The sequence below is a fragment of the Schistocerca serialis genome, chromosome 7, assembly GCF_023864345.2.
Source record: "Schistocerca serialis cubense isolate TAMUIC-IGC-003099 chromosome 7, iqSchSeri2.2, whole genome shotgun sequence".
In the NCBI taxonomy this organism is placed as follows: domain Eukaryota; kingdom Metazoa; phylum Arthropoda; class Insecta; order Orthoptera; family Acrididae; genus Schistocerca; species Schistocerca serialis.
Window position 1 is genome coordinate 56,579,274 of NC_064644.1, and position 22,846 is coordinate 56,602,119.

At 42.3% G+C, this 22,846-nt stretch overlaps 1 non-coding gene across 1 annotated transcript; it reads right to left on the reverse strand.

Moving 5' to 3' along the window:
• Nucleotides 1-15,396: 15,396 nt before the first annotated feature.
• Nucleotides 15,397-15,471, reverse strand: Trnat-ugu (transfer RNA threonine (anticodon UGU)). The gene has a single exon. It is a non-coding gene; the product is annotated as a tRNA-Thr (tRNA).
• Between the last annotated feature and the right edge of the window lie 7,375 nt (nucleotides 15,472-22,846).

The window sequence follows — 22,846 nt, forward strand, 5'->3', positions numbered from 1 at the left end:
CCGGATTTTACTTCACTGCGTCTTGATCTTGGCCTGCCATGTACTCTCGATGCCATTTTAGCAGATGACCCAGAAGCAGCTGCTCGCGTTCTTCGTTTTATCAAATTGACCAACCTGTCCAAGGACATTTAATTATGCTGTTTTTTTTTTAATCCTATGCCTGTCGATCTTTTATCGTGTTTTCCCTTTTAGTTGCTGTTTTAAACTTGTGCCTCGCGGTGCATTCCTAACGTAGTCTGGGCGCTAATGACCGTTGAAGATGTGCGCCCTAAAACCACAAAAAAAAAAACAGGTAGTACTGGATCAGGACGAATAATGTTTCCAGTCCTAAAGTAATTGAAAACAAAAAATAGAAAACCTAGCTGTGAATTAACCACAAACCAGTAAGGTAAACTGCAAAGAAAGACAAGAAAAGTAAATCTGGCATCACGTAAAAAGTAAAGATATACTGCATGCAAGACGCAAGAGATTATGGGAGATGAAGGTTTTCACCTTTCCAGACAATCAGCACATTGCTTTCCAAAACACAAAAATCAGGTTTAACCGAACCGAGTTTCGATTCCAAGACCACCGGTGGTGATAACCAACCGTATTACACACTTCCTTACGACGCACTTTTCCTGTCTGGCATGCTGTAACAATGTGAACAAATCAGATGCCAGTCTAACTTCAAGCTTTAATGAATATTCACAAGTTTCTGTGACTATCACCGAAAAAATACGTACCTTATTACGGTGCGGACTGTTTCGAAAATCAAAACCGGATGGCTATACGCCTCTATCAATGTGTAATAGCCATTTTGTCCCATTCCATGCTCTCAACAGTGCCAAAGTCGTAATTTCACATTAGCATATGGTTAATTGATTAAGAAATTAGCAAAGATTTAAAAACTTCTGTGAAAAAATCTGCCACGAAGTTTCATATCAGCTCACACTTGGCTGCAGAGTGAAAATTTCTTCCTGGAAAGTTGATTGTGTTAACGAAACGACCATAAACAGAAACCAATTTCAACATACGGTAATTGCACCAGAAAGCAATATGGGAGACTCAGCGGAGACGTGACCACAGCGGACAGCTTCACGCATGCGCAGTCAGGCGAATAGTGCCGAATTTGAAACCCTATTCCGTTATCCATGCAAGTATCGTACTTCGCTGCTAACGCTATCATAATAGTGAGCCCGTTCACACGATAGACGGCCACCATTCACGCAACCGGTTATCACTCGATTACAAGTTCGTTCATCGTGTAAAACGGGCATAGCTCGGCACTGTCCTCATCGCACAATGGTCGCACCTGCGTGACTACTAAATACACAGTACCTGCTCGCCGACGCGCCCCAGCACAGTGTGTGTTCGCTTTTTTTTTTTTTTTTTTTAACTGTGTAGTGGGGGCTGAAGAGATCATCATTGATGACTTATTCTTCTAGGATGGGATGTAAGGATAAAAGGAAAACACTTTATTTATAACACATTCAGTTAGGCTTGGGCACTCAACGGGTCCTTTAGCCTGCTGTCTATCTGCTGTGGAGGGTGAAATGTGTCTAGGCTGTTATGTGTGACTGCTTCCTCGAGTTATGACAGATTCCCTATGGGGGGCGAAACGTTATTGACTTCGGTACTCTTGTGCCATCTTGCAGGATTTACCGTTCCTACCGATTCTAAATGTCGAATTTCGTCCCTAAGGGCATCGATTATGTCAAAAACTCGTAGAGCCTTGTCATGGACCTTCTATTGTATAGTGGTCTCGTGGGGTGCGGTGCGGATGTCGACGTTTCTTGTCCACCATGGAGCTCCTGTGATCCAGCGATAGCAAATGTTTTGCTGCGCTTGGAGTTTGTTGTTGTTGAAGACGCACGTAGTTCCCCCACGAGGTGGAACCATATAACATTGTGGGTTCCACCGTTGCCTTATACAATTGGAGTTTAGTCTTACGGTTTGTAACGCTCCCGCCCTACTCGGACGTAGGTTAGCTATATAAAGCCTGTACTGTAATAAGTTCATGGGCTTCACCTTATAAATAAGGATTTTAGTACATTAGTTGACCGCGCGTACCTAATAGAAGCAAGATCGGACTTATTCCCAGTCAATAACTACAGTGATGCATCAAGCAAATGTACAGTATAATTATTCTTTCGCATGGACAAGAAGTACACACAGTAGATGCTACCTATAACTAACAATTCGGTCGCCAGCCTACTTAGGCAATTAGTGAGTTTTTCCTTGTACAAGTGGGTGCATGTACAAGCATAGTAACACGTAGTAATGATGCGTTATATGGCAAAGTTTGGAACCCGAAAAATCCACTGAACTAAAGTTTTCTCTTTTTGGTACTAATTTGGACGAGCTACATTTACACAACACCACACAGTAATGATTACTACGAACTGCATTTTGTTTGTTGAGCAGACTGAAATCGGGCATAGATTGCCCTAGCGTCGACAATCTTAAAAGTACACACACAATATCACTATGAATAATGGAAAAACACTAATACATTTAGGATTAATATAGAATTTAGCTTTACTGGTCAAATCTGATCAGTACACATCAAGGTTTGAACGAATGAACAAGAGCAAAAGGGGGGGCCCTGAAACTGTTATAGTCGTTATACTGAAACTATCTAGTACTGAAGGCAAATTAACACACAAATTTATCAATCTCTGGATAACTACTCTTTTGTCTTACTTCTGAATAATTTAACTGTCATTATTTCTGTCTCAAATTAATTAAATAACATCGCTAACTCAATCCAACAAAAACTCTTTTGTTCTTTACCAATATTTGCAACAGCACACAGAACTATAGATTCCTTTATGGCATAGATTAATCTGCTGATAATTTTCATTAGCACAAACATTAAACTTTCAGTTTAGGATACTCGGATTGCACAATACGAGGTAAGGATCCTGTCTAGGTCAGTGATCAGGATAAGTCATGGCTAAAGCAATTCTGGTGAAAGTCACGTTATTATTGAACCATTAGAAACAGTTTCGACACTGGTCCACACAGATACACTTCTAAAGATGAAATAAATGTTTGACCTGTGCAAGTCGGTGCGGCGGTTGGCGGGCAGCGAGATAGCGGGCAGCACGGCACACATGCAAGCACGGCTAAGGCTCACACAACATCGGCACTTTCCATCTTCTTAGCGTCGTAATCTTTCCAATTTTGTGCCTCAGAATATAGCCATGCCAAGTAGTCGTCGGAATCGGTTCATCCGAGGCTCAATGGAATCCACTTTTCCTGGGTAGCCTCCTCAGTACAGTACGTGTACTTCCGACTGTTGCTCGCCTCCGACTGTGTTACTGAGCCCGTTGTGCCGAACCGCGCCCAGTGTGCGTTTTCCCGCCTCGCCTGCCTCCACCCTTTCCCGCTCCCCTACAGGTAGGGTATTCACCACAGGTTTTCTACTACACATATCCTAATGCATTACCTACGTATGGACCAAGTGTATAAATTACAATTTTCACATCTTACAATAGTTTTAACATTAAATACACTTTCCTTTGATTACCACATTATTTGAAATCTAACATAAATAATATTCGTTTCAAAAGTTACTCACAGTTTCTTTAACATGACACGAAAAGAATCGAAAAAGAAATTCAACACATTGCTATTATTAATTTATCTAAATTCATAAAGAAAAAAATTCTTATACGTATAATTCTCGTTACACATGCCCCTGTTTCCAGAAAATTTTCTTAAGTCCAAATTTTATGGGAACACTAAATCTTACAATTATACAGTGGTTCTGAATTTTTACTTAACTGTCCAAAAAGATTTACACTACATATTTCCTTTTGCTCACTGTATATAGGTTTACACTTTTTTAATACTTCAAGAATACTGACTTGTCATTTACTTAAGTGCCTTTCGCACAGTCCAACTTCCCATCACAATCTCACTAAAATAGCAATTTACTTATTTTTTCTAAATTTCTCAAAGAAATAATTTAAAATTCTGGAATACAAACATTTAACTACAAAAAACAATTTCATATTTTGTGTACACTATAAGAAAATTTATCGCTGCATGCTTTGAATAGCAGTCCATTTTCTTACTTACTAAACAAAACACACACACATATATTGAGAAAATTAACTACATATATTATTGCCTATTATGTGGATTTGGGCAGTCCTTTTTACTTCATATTGTCACATCTCCTGGATCACATTTACAATTTTCCATCGATTATTTATCTGCCCTCATTAGTATTTGGCAGTCCTTCATATTATAATTCATACACTGCCCATTTTCATTTTTGACAGTCCCATCTTTTATCTGGCTGATAGCATTTATCCTTTCTTTCAGCCCTTTTTTCCATACATTTTTACAGTTACAGTACAATTGGTAATCTGAAACTCACATAACTACATTAGCACACTTTCAAGGGTATACAGACATTTACAAAGATTAGATACATTTAGGAAACCTGGGTTCAGCATAAGATACAGCACATTTACTCGTTCCTAGGAACATACAGTTTCAGGTCCACAATATTTCTTACACCTAAAGGTCTTTTGGATTTTGGGTAGATCAGGTAGTAAGCATTGTCGTGTGGAATATTCTGTATTAGATATGGTCCATTATAAATATATTTAAATTTTGAAATTTCATGGTTTAGTTCACTAGACTTTTCGTGGGTTTTTAAAAGAACATAATCTCCAATTTTAAATTTTGAAACTTTTAAATTTTTATTGTGTCTTTTAGATCTAGATTCAGCATTTTGCTTTGCCCTTTTTATCACCAATTCTTTCTTTTGATCCAATCCCAAACTTGTACAAGGTGGAAACTCTAGTTTTTTTTTCAATTAAACTTTTACTACTTCTGCCTAACAAAATTTCTTCCGGTGGAAATCCTGTAGTTTCATGATGTAATGTGTTCATGACATTCTCAAAATCCAATATAAATCTGCCTCAGGCTCTATTTCAACAAACAATAATTCACTTTCAGATAAAACTGAGTTACAGTAATAATAAAGTCATGCATAATATTAATAATATATAAAAATACAACATCCTGCCCCCTAATCTCTTTATTAACAAGGCAGTCTTTTCTGGTTCATAAAACAGTCACTTAAGTCTGGTGGCTTCTTAGGCTTCTGGAGTTCAAAGTCTTTGCTTACTTGAACTCTTCGCAAAATAAACACAGAGTCGTCAGGTGGCTCTTTCTTTCTTTGTTCAGTTTCAACGTCTGGATTTTGTTTTGATACGTCGTCATCGTTAGGTACAATATCGTACTTAACTGCATCCCCTTTATTTCCACTGATTTTCTCATACGCTCTTTCAGTAAAAGTATATTCACTTTCTTTTACACCTGAAAATTCATCTACACTAGAGTCATCACTACACTCTTCCTCAACATCAGATTCACTTAAGCACGCTACTTTTGCACAATAGGGAGCGTTAGTACATTCATTTTCGTCTATATTTATGTATCTTTCATCATCCGAACTATCGTCGGAACCCGACCATTCCGGATCGCTTTCAGGTTCTAACATAAAAGCTTTTCTGAGACAGGCACTAAGTTCTTCCTCTGTATTGTCGTCAGGTTTAGATTTTAATTCAATCTCCTCTTTTGGCAAAACGGCCTCATCCTCAGCTTTATTCACATCCACTGTAATTTCATATTCGGTGTAATCCTCGTGGACTTTAATTACTTTCAGGTAATCATCTACCCCTTCTACACGGTGCCTCTCGGTAGCGGCTTGTACTATTGGCGGACTGTTAGCAGAAGTTATTTGTTCGTCAATGCTGAGGATTTCATCCTCCAAATCCTTCCTATCATTAACCTTCATCCTATTGGCGGCACGCGTACTTTGCGCGGCGCTATTTATTCTCCCCTCTTCAATTTTGGGCCACGTCAGTTTATGGACGTCCCTACTATCTTTCTTTCCACCAACTAATTTCTTCGCCTCATACTCCCTTTTAAAATCCTCCCACTCACATTGCTTTAGGCCCTTGTACAGATCGTCGATCTGCACACGCCAATCAGTAACTTCTGCTAATTCATTATCGCCTTTTACCTCATTGCAAACACTGCTAACCGCACCTCTCTGTGTACTCACAGTCTCATTTATTGTTTCCTTTGCCACGGAATTATTACTCGTAAAATTTTCATTAGCTCTGACTGCTACGTTCGTACCTACTGCTGCCGTATTGCTAGCGGCTTCTTTCTGAACAGATGTTCGGCTAGGCTGGGCCGTTACCCTCTGATGCTCCACTCGCCTGTTAACATGTAGCGCTCTGTGCGGCAGCGATGATTCATTCTGGCTCGCACCTGACGCTTGTTTCGCCACAACACGTCGCGGCGTTCCATGCTCGTCCCAAGCCTGTCTCATTACATTACGGTCGGTCGGGTATATTTTCTTGAATTGGGGCCGGTATGTATTGTCCGCTTCCGTTTGGCCCGCAACGTTCGCGGAAATTAGTTTCCCGCGTCGTTATTGTTTTGCGCGGTATACCCTCTACCGCGACCTGGATTATTTCCTCTGCCTCTTCCTCTGCCACTTCCTCTCTGTATTACATTGACGCGAAATCCATCGCCGTCGTTTCGTTCGTCATTGTGTCGGTTATTACGGTTACCAAAATTTTGATAATTGGCACGACTTTCGCGCCAATGGTCTTCATCTTCGACCCTTTCTAGAAATGCTTGGAAGCTACGATGATTGCTTCCTACGTACCTCTTGGAATCCTCCGGAAGCTTTTTATATAGCTCCCAGATAATTTCTGAATCTGATCTTCGACCTCTTAAATGCGTCAATTTCCGGTACCAATGCTCGCAGAAATCTTTCAAAGAATTCCTGCCCCGGTTATCATGCTGTTTGGCCATGATAAACTCGCGCCATAAATGGTCCTGCTTTTGTTCAGACCAATATTCTTCCGTAAATCTCTGCCTAAATTCCTCGAACGTCATTCGTTCGGTATTTAAATTTATTCCCCAGCGCTTAGCATCACCCGCTAAGGCGCTAATTACAACGTTTATCTTTTCCTGATCAGATAAGTGCTCAGGAAATACTCTCTCGCAATTTTTGATAAAATCTAACGGATGCCACCCGTTATGTTTCTTGACTGGATCGAAGCGTTCCTCGCCTTCTAGCAGCTTCGTAATTGGTGTGCCATTACAGACAACACCAAACCTATCTTTAATTTTGCTTTCCAGATCGAAAATTTTGCCCTGAATTTTCGTAGTATTTTGTTCACAATTTTGAACACATTCGAATACATTTTTACTTAAATTACTTTCAGTGTCCAAAACTACCTTTTTCAATTGCGATATCCCGTGTTGACATTTGTTTACGACCTCAGTTTTAAGACCGAAAACTTTTTCGTCTACCTTAGTTTCAACCAGAGGTTCTACTTTCTCTTGGAGGATGAGAATTTCAACATCAAATCTACTATTAATGTTTCCAATTTCCTCCTGCATAGTATCCATATTTTTGTTAATGGTATCAATTTCAAATTTCAGAGTATTTACCACAGAACTTAAATTACCCACTTTTTGTTCTACCTGTTCTATTTGTTTACTAATTTTAATTCCCTGTCCCTCGACCTGTGCTTTAATTTGATCCACCTGTGTTTTGAATTGCTCGTCAACGTGTGTTTTGAGCTGATTAACCTGACTACCGACTTGTTTTTGAAGTTGCTCATTTTGTGTTTTGAGTTGCTCGTCAACATGTGTTTTAAGCTGATTAACCTGACTACCGACTTGTTTTTGAAGTTGCTCATTTTGTGTTTTGAGTTGCTCGTCAACATGTGTTTTGAGCTGATTAACCTGACTACCGACTTGTTTTTGAAGCTGATCATTCTGTCCCGCAATTTGTTTGGTTAATTGTTCAAATAAGTCGTTCATACTTAAAATTTTTATACTGTTTTGTTCTACAGGATCGATGTGTTCCGATTCTACTTCAGAAGTTTCTTTCGGTTCTTTCTTTATCTGTGGTGAATCAAATATGTCAGTGGATTCGTTCACATACCCACTATCATCTACAAAGTCACCCTCTGCTTCCTGTTTTGTCCCTTGCTGTGTCCGAGGTGATCTCAACCTTTCAATCTGTTCATTGACGTGTTCGTGGTATTGTATGTACGCCAACTGTCTTTCGCTAACGCCATCTGTTATCTGGCCGCGTAAACTCGGCTACTGCCAGCCGCATTCTCCATTTCGCTTGGCGCACCTACCCCGTCTACGTTTCTGTCCATACTAAATGCCAACTACACCACACTATTATACTTGGCTCACACTGCAGTTTCTTTTACTGAACTTTATTGCTATTCGTGCCACTGAACATCCGCTGTTCGATCTTTACATTAATTTGTAACCGACAACAACTGGATGTCCTGTCACCGGGAAGCCACTTGTAACGCTCCCGCCCTACTCGGACGTAGGTTAGCTATATAAAGCCTGTACTGTAATAAGTTCACGGGCTTCACCTTATAAATAAGGATTTTAGTACATTAGTTGACCGCGCGTACCTAATAGAAGCAAGATCGGACTTATTCCCAGTCAATAACTACAGTGATGCATCAAGCAAATGTACAGTATAATTATTCTTTCGCATGGACAAGAAGTACACACAGTAGATGCTACCTATAACTAACAATTCGGTCGCCAGCCTACTTAGGCAATTAGTGAGTTTTTCCTTGTACAAGTGGGTGCATGTACAAGCATAGTAACACGTAGTAATGATGCGTTATATGGCAAAGTTTGGAACCCGAAAAATCCACTGAACTAAAGTTTTCTCTTTTTGGTACTAATTTGGACGAGCTACATTTACACAACACCACACAGTAATGATTACTACGAACTGCATTTTGTATGTTGAGCAGACTGAAATCGGGCATAGATTGCTCTAGCGTCGACAATCTTAAAACTACACGCACAATATCACTATGAATAATGGAAAAACACTAATACATTTAGGATTAATATAGAATTTAGCTTTACTGGTCAAATCTGATCAGTACACATCAAGGTTTGAACGAATGAACAAGAGCAAAAGGGGGGGGGGGGGCCCTGAAACTGTTATAGTCGTTATACTGAAACTATCTAGTACTGAAGGCAAATTAACACACAAATTTATCAATCTCTGGATAACTACTCTTTTGTCTTACTTCTGAATAATTTAACTGTCATTATTTCTGTCTCAAATTAATTAAATAACATCGCTAACTCAATCCAACAAAAACTCTTTTGTTCTTTACCAATATTTGCAACAGCACACAGAACTATAGATTCCTTTATGGCATAGATTAATCTGCTGATAATTTTCATTAGCACAAACATTAAACTTTCAGTTTAGGATACTCGGATTGCACAATACGAGGTAAGGATCCTGTCTAGGTCAGTGATCAGGATAAGTCATGGCTAAAGCAATTCTGGTGAAAGTCACGTTATTATTGAACCATTAGAAACAGTTTCGACACTGGTCCACACAGATACACTTCTAAAGATGAAATAAATGTTTGACCTGTGCAAGTCGGTGCGGCGGTTGGCGGGCAGCGAGATAGCGGGCAGCACGGCACACATGCAAGCACGGCTAAGGCTCACACAACATCGGCACTTTCCATCTTCTTAGCGTCGTAATCTTTCCAATTTTGTGCCTCAGAATATAGCCATGCCAAGTAGTCGTCGGAATCGGTTCATCCGAGGCTCAATGGAATCCACTTTTCCTGGGTAGCCTCCTCAGTACAGTACGTGTACTTCCGACTGTTGCTCGCCTCCGACTGTGTTACTGAGCCCGTTGTGCCGAACCGCGCCCAGTGTGCGTTTTCCCGCCTCGCCTGCCTCCACCCTTTCCCGCTCCCCTACAGGTAGGGTATTCACCACAGGTTTTCTACTACACATATCGTAATGCATTACCTACGTATGGACCAAGTGTATAAATTACAATTTTCACATCTTACAATAGTTTTAACATTAAATACACTTTCCTTTGATTACCACATTATTTGAAATCTAACATAAATAATATTCGTTTCAAAAGTTACTCACAGTTTCTTTAACATGACACGAAAAGAATCGAAAAAGAAATTCAACACATTGCTATTATTAATTTATCTAAATTCATAAAGAAAAAAATTCTTATACGTATAATTCTCGTTACAGGTTGAGATCCTTATTCTTCAAGAACGGAATCAATTTTTTGTAAAGGTAGACACCGAGGTACTTCAATCCCGGCGACCATGGGATAAATTGATCAGCTGTTTCGAGTGTGACGTTCAGAACTGGTTTCATCCGTGTGAACAGAAAGGCTGCTGTCTTCGTCGGGTTGATCGTTATCTTATTTTGCAGCGCCCAGCGTTCCATTACAGCAAGTTGCCGTTGCATCCTATCCATTAGCTGGTCCAAGTGTCGTCCAGTTGTCAGAAAGGTCGTATCGCCCGCATAAAAACTCGCCGTAACAAGGGGGACTGGTGGAATGTCATTTATATATAAGTTGAAAAGCAGAGGCAAAATGACAGAGCCCTGCGGAGATCAGTTTTATTTCGGTGTTTTTATCGTTGACTCGGACATACAGTTTCCTGTCCTGCGGAAAGCTGTCTGAGTCCAATGTAACAATCCGCAATAGGGGTAGTGAGACGCAGTTTGACGATGTCAAGGAAAACACCAATCTTGAAGTCATGCTTGTTGTATACTTCTTGTATCCGTTCGGTGGTCCGTAGAAGTTGGAGTTCGGCAGATAACTTTTCCTTGAAACCGAATTGTTCGGGTCGTATAACATGATGCGCTGTAAGCGTGTCATGGAGCCTCTTCAACAGCACTCTCTCGAGCACCTTGCCCAGGGTCGGCAAGAGACTAATTGGCCGGTAACTGTTGGGTTCTGCTGGGTCTTTACCTGGCTTGGGTATTCGAACTACTCGAGCCGCAGGAAAATATCCCTGCAGAGGACAGCTGTTGAGAATTCGGATAAGGAGCACAGTTGCCTACCTGGGCAACTGTTTCAAATCGGTGTTGCTTATGGAGTCGTTGCCTGGTGCGTTATTCCGAGTCTTTCGGATAATTTTACGGATCTCTGCTGGTGTGGTGAGCTGTGGGCGGCTCTGCACAGGCGCAGTACGAAAAGCAGTCCATTCTGCTGTAACGACGGCTTCCTGTTCTTGCATGCGGACGTCGTTCATGGGGGTCGCTGGTGGAGACATCTGTTCTTGGCAAGTCGTAGCATACAGCTCAGCCTGGGCGAGTTCGTCATAGAGGAGGCCATCTGGTCCTCTGATAACTCGTTTACGTGGCCGCTGGTGTTGTATGTTCTTGACTACCTGCCATTCGTTCTTGGTTCGAAGTAAGAATTCATCCATCTTATCTTCCCAGACCTGTGTCGCCACTCGGCCACTCTCCTGTGCAGTTCTCGTGTTGAGACGTGTGTTTGTCGTCGATCGATCGGGTTTCTATAGCGGAGCCAACGTCGCCTGCTCCTGTTCCTCTGTGTCTTCAGTTCGTGGGGTAGAGACAGGAACTCGTCGAAAGCTACTACAGGGTAGACCGTGTGAGTAGTTGCTCTCCGTTTGGCTACCTTTATCTTCTGCGTCAAAGTTGGTACTGCGATGTCGATGGCTTCCGGTGTTGAAACGTCCTGCGTCGGGCACATACTGTTGTCAAGATATGTCCGAAATTGACCCCAGTTCAGATTTTCTGAGGTGGGGGTCGGAAGGCTGGCCGTTGCGTTTTCCACTATGCTGATAACAGGTCGCTGGTCAGACGAAAGATCGTCGACGGTGCGGAGCTGGAGGTTCGTCTCAATGTTTTTGACGAGAGCAATATCTAGGATTTCCGCTTCTTGCCGATCGAGTAAGGAATCAGTGTGGGCTGTCGTGGGCCATAGACTGTGATGCCCTGTTCTTCTTCCATGGCAATCAAAGTTTGTCCACGAGGGTTCGTACGCCGGGAATTCCACGTGACGTGCTTGCTGTTAAGGTCACCTCCTAGGAAGATTTTGTCAAAATTGGTGGATACTGTGTAGGTCGTCTGACACCAGGTTCTTACCGGGGCAGTTGTACGCCGCGATGAAAGTGATGTTGCCTGCCGCCGATCGAACCGTTACTGCTGTTGCCTCCAGATGTTGGAGGTGTGGTAGTGTTTCATGATGGTGCTACAGTTCCCTTTTAAGCAGAACTGCGGTACCTCCACCTCGTTGGCCTTGTCTGTCCGTTCTATAGACGTACATTTACGAAATCGGAGCTCAGTTGTTGGACGAAGGTGCGTCTCCGATACAAGTGCGATTTCGATTTTGTGACGTTGTAAAAATTCAGTGAATTCTGTTTTCTTGTGTTTCATTCCGTTGGCGTTCCATATACAGATTTTCAGGTTTGACGTGGTCCCAGGGCGATCCATCTTAAGGTGTTCCAAAGACCTTCAATACACTTTCGATTAAAGAAATTATCCCCACTAGTTGTTGCTGGACGGCTGTGAGAAGTTTGGCGACATCAGAGAGCGCTGGAGCTATGGATTCCATCAAATGAACTGGTAAGACGTAGGTTTCTGGTTCTGGTCGTCGTGGTGATGCTGCGTGGGCGTATGAATAATGCTGGCGGTGTTGTCGAGGCGGACGTGCTTCACGAGGAGGCTGTGTTACTGGCTGCCGGCTGGTCATGTGGCGTTTACTGACGGTGGGGCGGAGGGTGTGGCGTCAGATTGGAGTTCCGTATTACACGAGCCCTCCGTTGAGAGGGCTGCGGGGAAGACCGTTGTCTGTATTTCCTGAGAAGTTCCTGGTACTTCTGGCAGCCACGCCATGTGGCAGGATGGTCCTTTTCACAGCACATTTCGGCGGAGCCCCTCGGGGGTGAGTCTATGCGGAAGATCGGTGTTACCCTCCACATCGAACGCAGCGAGCAGGCAAGGTGCAATAATTAGCTGTATGTTCGAATCGGTGTCAGTGGCGACATTGAACAGGTCCTTCTTGTCTGTTGTAGGTTTCAATAACGACTTTAGTATATAGAAGTTATTTGATGTCGTAAATCTTGTAGTTTTCCTTTTGGGCTGGCAACGTGACACAGTAAGCATCTTGAGGTCGTAATTCCTTCGTGTTGTCGTCTCGATTTTTAAACTGGTGGACGTTGATGACAGCGAAACCCTTTTTTATCAGTGCGTCTTTCAGTTCTCCCTCCGTAACTTCGGCAGGTAGACGTTTGACAACCACTTTGAGGTCTTTGTCCTCTGCGGCCTGATGTGTAAAAAAATGGATGTCATTCGACACAAAGAAATTTATGGCCCGCCGTTGATCTTCATAGGAGTCAAAGTGATATTTGATCCTGTCTCGTTGGTAGATGGTCTTAAAACTGCCGTCAATATTCGCTTTCAGCGCCTTGTTGAGTTCCATGTAATTCTTGGTATGGTAAATAGAAACGGGCGGGACTTTGCGTAGTAAGTTCCGGCCAGAGCCATCTGTCCCCTCTTTATCTGTTTCGAGATTGATGTCACTCGTCTGGTCCATACGTTTTGGAGCATCCGTAGTATCTCCCGTCGCAATAGCCGCATAACGGTGGCCTCCAGTTGTCGCTTCCGAGAGTTGTTCTGCTTAGGAGAAGCGTAGAGTCGTTTTCTTTGGAGAACTAGTCTAAAATAAAATCTCCCTCTTCGTCGGTGGGCTGCATGGTCCAAAGTTCTTCAGCGGAGACTCCAGCCAGTTCGTCGTCGTCTTCTGGTGGAGAAAATTGCTAGAGGTCGTCTACTTGTTCTTCAGGCTGTGAAGAAGGAATTGTAATAGTGCGGTTGTCGAATACTTCCTGACTTTGCAGAATCATGTGTTGTATTTCACGTCTCAATTCCCGTTGTTGCCGATCGTTCTGTGTTATCTGATGTCTCTCGTCATAGGGGTCCGACGTATGTTGTCCTCCGCTCTGCATTCGCATAGCGCTCGTCGTGGTACTGTCCTCATTATGTTGCCTTTCAGAATCAGTCGTCGTGGCATGGGTCGTCGCCATTGTATCCGTCCTGCGGGAAGCCGCCCCACCGACCGGCCAGCGGCCGGCCCCGGCGCGACCCAGCCGGCCGGCTCGGACACGCGCGCTACGTTGTCCGCACTCATCGGCATCGCGCGCTCAACTGTGTGTTCGCTTTCTCGTTCTCAGGCAGACTGCTCGCCGAGACTCCCCACTAGGCGACACTAACTCACTTTCCCCCTGGCCACAGGTAATACTGGCCAAACAACGCACTTCTCTGACATAGATAGGCAGAGTTATTCCTGCAATAGTACAATACTTCTCTTGTAAAGAGAAACTACCGTAAATACTTACAAGGGAACCTCCCCATCGCACCCCCCTCAGATTTAGTTATAAGCTGGCACAGTGGACAGGCCTTGAAAAACTGAATACAGATCAATCGAGAAAACAGGAAGAAGTTCTGTGGAAGTATGAAAAAAATAAGCAAAATATACAAACTGAATAGTCTATGCATATGATATACAACATCAAGGACATCATTAGCTCACGACCGCCGTGGTCACGTGGTTAGCGTGAGCAGCTGCAATATGAGAGGTCCTTGGTTCAAACCTTCCCCTGGAGTGAAAATTTTAATTTTTTATTTTCAGACAATTATTATCTGTCCGTCCGATGCGATCACTTTTTTGGGAGTGATTATCACATGCACAAGAAAACCTAAATCGGACAAGGTAGAGGAATCTTTTTACCCATTCACCAAGTGTACAGGTTAGGTGGGTCGACAACATATTCCTGTCATGTGACACACATGCCGTCACCAGTGTCGTATAGAATATATCAGACGTGTTTTCCTGCGGAGGAATCGGTTGACGTATGACCTTGCGATCAAACTTTTTCGGTTCCCATTGGATAGGCACGTCCTTTCGTCTAGTAATCGCACGGTTTAGCGGTGCGGTGGCAAAACACAGATACTAAACTTGTTACAGTGAACAGAGACGTCAATGAACGAACGGACAGATAATAATTGTCTGAAAATAACAAATTAAAATTTTCACTCGAGGGAAGACTTGATCCAATGACCTCTCCTACTGCAGTTGCTCACGCTAACCACGGGACCACGGCGTTCATGAGCGCATATTCTCCGAGATGTTGCCTATCATAGCATGGACTACTCAGTTTGTATATTTTGCTTATTTTTTTCATACTTCCACATAACTTCTTCCTGTTTTCTCGATGATCTGTGTTCAGTTTTTCAAGGCCTATCCACTGTGCCAACTTTTAACTAAATCTGAGGGGGGTGCGATGGGGAGGTTCCCTTGTTAGGATTAACCATCTGGAACGACATAAAGTGCAATGCACGCCTAAAATTCTGTCGAAAGCAGACACCAGACAGAGATTCACTGCAATAATCTTATGGAAATGTACTTTATCCTCAATGAAGCGATTTACACAACACTTATTCAACATATTCTTCGGTATATACTAGGATACGTCAACGGGGACAGATGAAAATGTGTGCCCCGACCGGGACTCGAACCCGGGATCTCCTGCTTACATGGCAGGCGCTCTATCCATCTGAGCCACCGAGAACACAGAGGATAGCGTGACTGCAGGAATTTGTCTCAACGCCTGTAAGCAGCCAAGGGTGTTCATTTCATTGTAATTTCCACTGCAATAATCTTATGGAAATGTACTTTATACTCAATGAATTGATTTACATAACACTTATTCAACATATTCTTCGGTATATACTAGGATACGTCAACGGGGACAGATGAAAATATGTGCCCCGACTGGGACTCGAACCCGGGATCTCCTGCTCACATGGAAGGCGCTCTATCCACTTGAGCCACCGAGAACACAGATGATAGCGCGACTGCAGGGATTTATCTGAATGCCTGTAAGCAGCCAAGGGTGTTCATTTCATTGTAATTTCACTCTAACGAGCTGCATGGTCACCGATGGTGTCTGTTCTTTCGGACATGTCCGAAAGAACATATACCATCTTAGTATATACATAGTTAAGCCTCAACGGCTACTTGGCTTTCTTCTTCTTCTGTGCGAATGCACAAACAGTGCCCGAACTCTTACGGGAATCGGCAACGCGCCGCGAGTAATGAGTATAATGGGCGGGGGCACTACGAATGTAGTGCGGGACAATACGTTGAGAATGTGGGTTTCGCGGGAGGCGTGCCTGAGATAAATCCCTACAGTCGCGCTGTCCTCTGTGTCCTCGGTGGCTCAGATAGTTAGAGCGTCTGCCATGTAAGCAGAAGATCCCGGGTGCAAGTCCCGGTCGGGGCACACATTTTCATCTGTCCCCGTTGACGTATGTCAACACCTGTAAGCAGCCAAGGGTGTTCATTTCATTGTAATTTCATATTTTTAAGTGTTGCTCAACATCCTGAAACCTTCATCTGGTTAAACTAACAGAAGAGACAGAAGGGACCCAAGAAAGAGTGGCATATATCGTCAGTTGTTCGAGTAATCGGCGAATGGACGTTATAGAGATGAGAGACGATTCCTAGTAGGGACATTGTGCACGGCAGGGGGCTTCACTAGTGAAATTTTGAGACAGTTTGTTCAGGAAAGTCTCGGGCATCATACTCCTTTTTCCTATTTATGTTCTCTGAAAGATGTACGTAATGTGGAATTGAGCACTAAATCTCACGAGAGGCACATCCTTCAGTGTAAAGGGAAGCGAGGAGGGCTGTGCTGTCAGTAGGGAATCAGTAACAGCGGACTGGGTCATTCAGGTGCGCTAAATGACTTCGAGCGTCGTACTGACTGTGGCAAACGCTGTGTGAGAGCACAAAGGACGGGAACACCCAAACTATTGACACGTTCCACTCCGCAGCTCGTGGTCGTGCGGTAGCGTTCTCGTTTCCCACGCCCGGGTCCCCGGGTCCAATTCCCGGCGGGGTCAGGGATTTTTTCTGCCTCGTGATGACCGGGTGTTGTGTGCTGTCCTTAGGTTAGTTAGGTTTAAGTAGTTCTAAGTTCTAGGGGACTGATCACCATAGATGTTAAGTCCCATAGTGCTCAGAGCCATTTGAACCATTTTTTGACACCTTCCAGGTTTATTGGTGATTTTTCTTTGAATTCTGTTAAGTTTAACGCAAATGAGGCACTTACATCTACCGCGCTATACTATGTTGCTACTCCTTTAGAATTCGTAAAACTTGGCAGCAGGGTCGCGAGCATCTTCAGATGTGCAAGTCTTAAGGAGCTTGTGTGCATGCGCTACTAGCGTGACGTAATTGTCTTATGGATGAGACGCATACGGGTTTGATAAACAACATGCTCGGTTCACGGCGTGCGCAGCTACCCGTTGCCACTCAACTAGGTGTTTACATCAGCGTCACGACGTGGCAGCACACTGCAACAGACTATTACTCCGTTCTTTTAGCGTAAATCCCGTTACGCAGTAGAGCACCATTCAGAGATGACAGTTCTGTGTCTGCTAGTAAAATTAGATCAGACGTCAGAATATGTTATCGTTATGTGACAGTAAACCTATTTTGTGGGTTTCTGAATGACTTATAGTGTATTAAGTTTCGGAATTTATCATACAGTAATCCATTAGTATTCTAGTCAAGTACCAAGTTGGTAGATCTTAGTTCGTGAATTTAATCATTTCCACAAATGGCCGTTTGTGTTTCAAGCTCGTTGTTTACTTTGTGGGAATCGGTTTTCGTATGCAGTGTCCACATGAATCACCATTAGGTGATAACAGGAAACTAAATAACCAGGGAAAATTAGCTGCAAAGGAAATAAGGCCTACCACACGACATCAGTTAATTGAGAAAGTGACGAAATGAAATAAGCGAACATTTAACAAAGAAGTGATCAATAAGCGTAAGTAATTGTTTGCGTGCAACGTAAGAGCGTCTGATGTTCAGCCAGGATGTTAGTTCGTGGACTAACACAGTTATTAGGGATCATATACAGTTGTCCGAAAAAATAAAAAAGCACGAAAACTCCTAGCTTCCCAAAAATGGGGAACTGGTAGTAACGAAAGCTTACAAATTATTTTCTTTCCTGGACCAATCTGTACGTACTTATGTACAAAACAACAAAATTCCACAAAACAATTCCTTCTTTTGTCAGACAAGTTATGTGTATTATTATTATTATTATCATTATTATTATTACTCTCTTTCAAATTATAAAGGTGGCAGGGGTAAAATACAGGGAGCGAAAGGCTATTTACAATTTGTACAGAAACCAGATGTAAGTTACAAGAGTCGAGGGACACGAAAGGGAAGCAGTGGTTGGTAAGGGAGTGAGACAGGGTTGTAGCCCCTCCCCGATGTTATTCAATCTGTATATTGAGCACGCAGTAAAGGAAACAAAAGAAAAAATCGGAGTAGGTATTATAATCCATGGAGAAGAAATAAAAACTTTGAGGTTCGCCGATGACATTGTAATTCTGTCAGAGACAGCAAAGGACTTGGAAGAGCAGTTGAACGGAATTGACAGTGTCTTGAAAGGAGGATATAAGATGAACATCAACAAAACCAAAACGAGGATAATGGAATGTAGTCGAATGAAGTCGGGTGATGCTGAGGGAATTAGATTAGGAAATGAGACACTTAAAAAAGTAACGGAGTTTTGCTATTTGGGGGGCAAAATAACTGATGCTAGTCGAAGTAGAGAGCATATAAAATGTAGCCTGGCAATGGCAAGGAAAGCGTTTCTGAAGAAGAGAAATTAGTTAACACGAGTATAGATTTAAGTGGCAGTAAGTCATTTCTGAAAGTATTTGTATGGTGTGTAGCCATGTACGGAAGTGAAAAATGGACGATAAATAGTTAGGACAAGAAGAGAATAGAAACTTTCGAAATGTGGTGCTACAGAAGAATGCTGAAGATTAGATGGGTAGATCACATAACTAATGAGGTATTGAACAGAATTGTGGAGAAGAGGAGTTTGTGGCACAACTTGACAAGAAGAAGGGACCGGTTGGTAGGACATGTTCTGAGGCATCAAGGATTCACATATTTACCATTGGAGGGCAGCGTGTAGGGTAAAAATCGTAGCGGGAGACCAAGAGATGAATACACTAAGCAGATTCAGAAGGATGTAGGTTGCAGTAAGTACTGGGAGATGAAGAGGCTTGCACAGGATAGAGCAGCATGGAGAGCTGCATCAAACCAGTCTCAGGATTGAAGACCACAACAACAACAACATTTTTATTATTATTATTGGCAGTGGTTGCAGTTGTAAAAATTTGTTCATAAGTGTAACTATTAAACAGCAGATGCTATTTCACGCTCTCAATTTTATCAGAATCTAAGAATTTGTGAACACACAGAATGTATACTCATGAGCCACCATTGGGTATAGACACTGGATGCAATCTGAGTGAGAGATCCACCAGGGACTTTTAAGTCCTTCTAGAGCTGCCCTAGTCGAGTGTTGGTGATTGTGAAGTAGGAAAGTGGAGGTGTACCCACAGCTAGAGCAAGGCCAGGCGGAGCTCACGTACTGTCGGACAGGGATGTAGATCACTGCAGAATACAGGTGTGAAAATCGCATGAAATCAGCAGAATGCATCATTCAAGAATTCCAAAGGGCAACCGGTGGTCCAGATGGCAGGATGTGTGTGCGCATAGACTTCAAAACAGAGGTTACAACAGTCGAGTAGATCCTCATAAGCTATACGTTTCTGTAGTCAGCGCTAAGCAGTGGATGAGGTTGTATAAAGAACGACCGGACACTGGCTTGGAGTAATGAACCAAGCTATTTCTATCCTAATCCGGTGGGTTTTGGTTCGGCTAGTGTCCTGAGGGCATTATTTGTCATAATGTATAGTGTTAGCACTGAAATATGGAGGAGGTAGTGTTAGGGTATGGAAATGATTTTTTATAGTTCGGGTGTGGTCCTCTTACTACACTTAGGGAAATGTTAAATGTGGAAGGGCATGAACACGTGTTACATTACTGTGGTCATCCAACAGTAGAGGAAAAGTCTGGAGACAATGAGTGCTGTCAGCATGATAGTGCACCCTCTTATAAAACAGAATCTATGAGGCATTGATCTGTAGATAGTAACATTCCCGAAAATGAATGATATGTCTTTAGACACGACCTGAAATTAACGGAACACACTTCGGACGAGCTACAGACATCGACTTTGGTCCAGACCAGAGCGTCCCACATCACTACTCCTATTTCGGTTCTTGAGGAAGTATATGCTGCATTCCTTTACAGGCTTTCATAAATGTCATTGTAGCTGTGCTGAGCAGCGTTCTAGCCATCATAAAGAACTCATCCTACACTTATTCCCGCTTACAGGTGTCCCGACACTTTTGATCAGTTATTGTACATCTCTTGACATGATCATAAAGAGAAAATTATAGACGTTAGATCTAATAAGGAAGTTTATCAACAATATTCTTCCCACACGCCATTTGTGATTGGAACATCTAAAGGTAAAATATATTGCTGGCAAAAATACCTTCCACCACGCATTGTAAGGTGAATGGCGTAGTATAGATGCAGATACAATCGCTAGATACGAAACTGCAGTTCACATCATCGAGTCTAATAACATAACTAGAGGCAGTTGTCCAGCGAACGAGACCCAACCAGTAACTCGGTTTCGTAGTGGTGCAAGCGCTTCCCTTACTTTTATTGATTGTGGACTTTCGTCAGAGATCTAAATTTTTCGTCCGTTAACGGAGAGTACTGAAGGACTGACAAATCCTTTCTTAATCATCAGTCGACTACCCTCGCAAATAGACAGAAAGATAAATAGGAGAACGAAATCGGAAAGGAGGGAAGGAAACTGCTCATTGGTAATCGTAATATGATTTTGGCAAAAAAGTGCATTTTAACACGTTGCGGATATGATTTGTATCATTGTGACTCGACACAATGTGATAAATGCGAAGAATGATGGCATGAGAAAGGAATTTCTCGTGCGAACTCCTGCACGAAAGAATGCGGATTCTTATCTGCATGCGCATGTAAGACTACACTGTTAATGGGTTAATGGTTTTGTACTGTCACCTTTACTGCGTCCAACTTCAGAGTTAAAATGCATTTAGCGGATTTTATCCATAATGAATGCTGTTGAATTCTGTCAGAGTTCCTTTATAGAGTGTAGAATAAGATCCGCTGCCACTGGAAACTGTAGGTGATCTATTTAAGACACTGTCGGTTTCGGTCTTGTGACCATCTCCATCTGGTTACACAATAGTTTTAAGTTCTCATGTTCAATGTTAGATTTCACTGTTTAAATAAAAGGCAGTTTACATGATGTTGACTCAACAACACAAGTCAATCAGGAGAAAGCGGCGAAGTGACATGAGCTGACAATATTAGTGCACTTACATACAGGTCTAGTATCCTCATCGTAATCGCACGTTTTCTTATTTTTTACAAACATATAGTCGATTGACACACATCAATCGCTCATTTGTCACCATAAGTGACAATCGACAATATCTTTATAAAGGTGTGACAAATGTGCGATTACAATTTGAGTACTCCTGATACATGTAAATATGCCAGGTGATCAAAAAGTCAGTATAAATTTGAAAACTTAATGAGCTACGGAATAATGTAGATAGAGAGGTAAAAATTGACACACATGCTTGGAATGACATGGGGTTTCAATACAACCACCCCATATTAATAGATGCGTGAACGATCTCTTGCGCCCGTCGTTTGGTGATGATCGTGTGCTCAGCCGCCACTTTCGTCATGCTTGGTCTCCCAGGTCCCCAGACCTCAGTCCGTGCTATTATTGGCTTTGGGGTTACCTGAAGTCACAAGTGTATCGTGATCGACCAACATCTCTAGGGATGCTGAAAGACTACATCCGACGCCAATGCCTCACCAACTCTGGATATGCTTTACAGTGCTGTTCACAACAGCTGTTGTTGAGGAATCATGGTGGACATATTGGGCATTTCCGTAAAGAACATCATCTTTGCTTTGTCTTACTTTGTTATGCTAATTATTGCTATTCTGATCAGATGAAGCGCCATCTGTCGGACATTTTTTGAACAATTGTATCTTTTTGTTTCCAAAAAAACCGCATGTGTTTCGAAGCATGTGTCAATTTATACGTCTCTATTTACATTATTCCGTGATTTATTCAGTTTTCAAATTTATACTGTTTTTTGATCATCTGGTACTAATGTTTTCTACAGATTTAGTTGTATTGCAGAGTCAGCGTCATGTAAGTTGCCTCTTATTTAAACACTGAAGGCTAACAGTGAGTATGGAAACATAAAATGAATGAATAACTACCTGAAGATGGGCACAAGCTCGAAACCGGTCGTGTCTTTAACAAATCACCTTCAGTTGTGACTGGTAGCGGATCATAGTGTACATTCCAGAAATTCATTTATCTTTGTATGGATTACACCGAGTACTGCATTTCACACTTAAGTGCTTGGCAGAAAATTCAACGAATCACTTCAGACTATTTCTTTACCGTGCCGTTTCCGAACAGTAAATGGGAAAAACCAACATCGAAATCTTTCCGTGCAAGATCTAATTTACTTTATTTTCATACGATGGTCGTTTCCCCCTACGTAGGTGGGATTCAACCAGGCATTTTTACATTCGGAGGAGAAAGTTGATAATTGAAATTTCGTGGAAAGATCCCGCACCAACGGAAAACGCACTTGTTTTGATGACTGCCACCACAACTCGCGCACCGTATCCATGGCTTTGTTTCCCCTATTTCACGATAATACAAAACGAGCTATCTTTCTTTAGCCATTTCTAAGTTCTTCGTCAGTCCTAATGGTAAGGATTCCACATGGCGCAGCAATATTCCAGAAAGAGGACGGATAGTGTATTCAGTTTCTTCTCTTGATTTGTTGTATCTCCTCCGTGGTCTACCGGACCCACAAAATTTTCTCTGCAATAGTTCAAATTTAACTTCTTCGTTATTGTAATCCCTAAGTACTTAGTTGAATAGACAACATTTAATTTTATATGGTT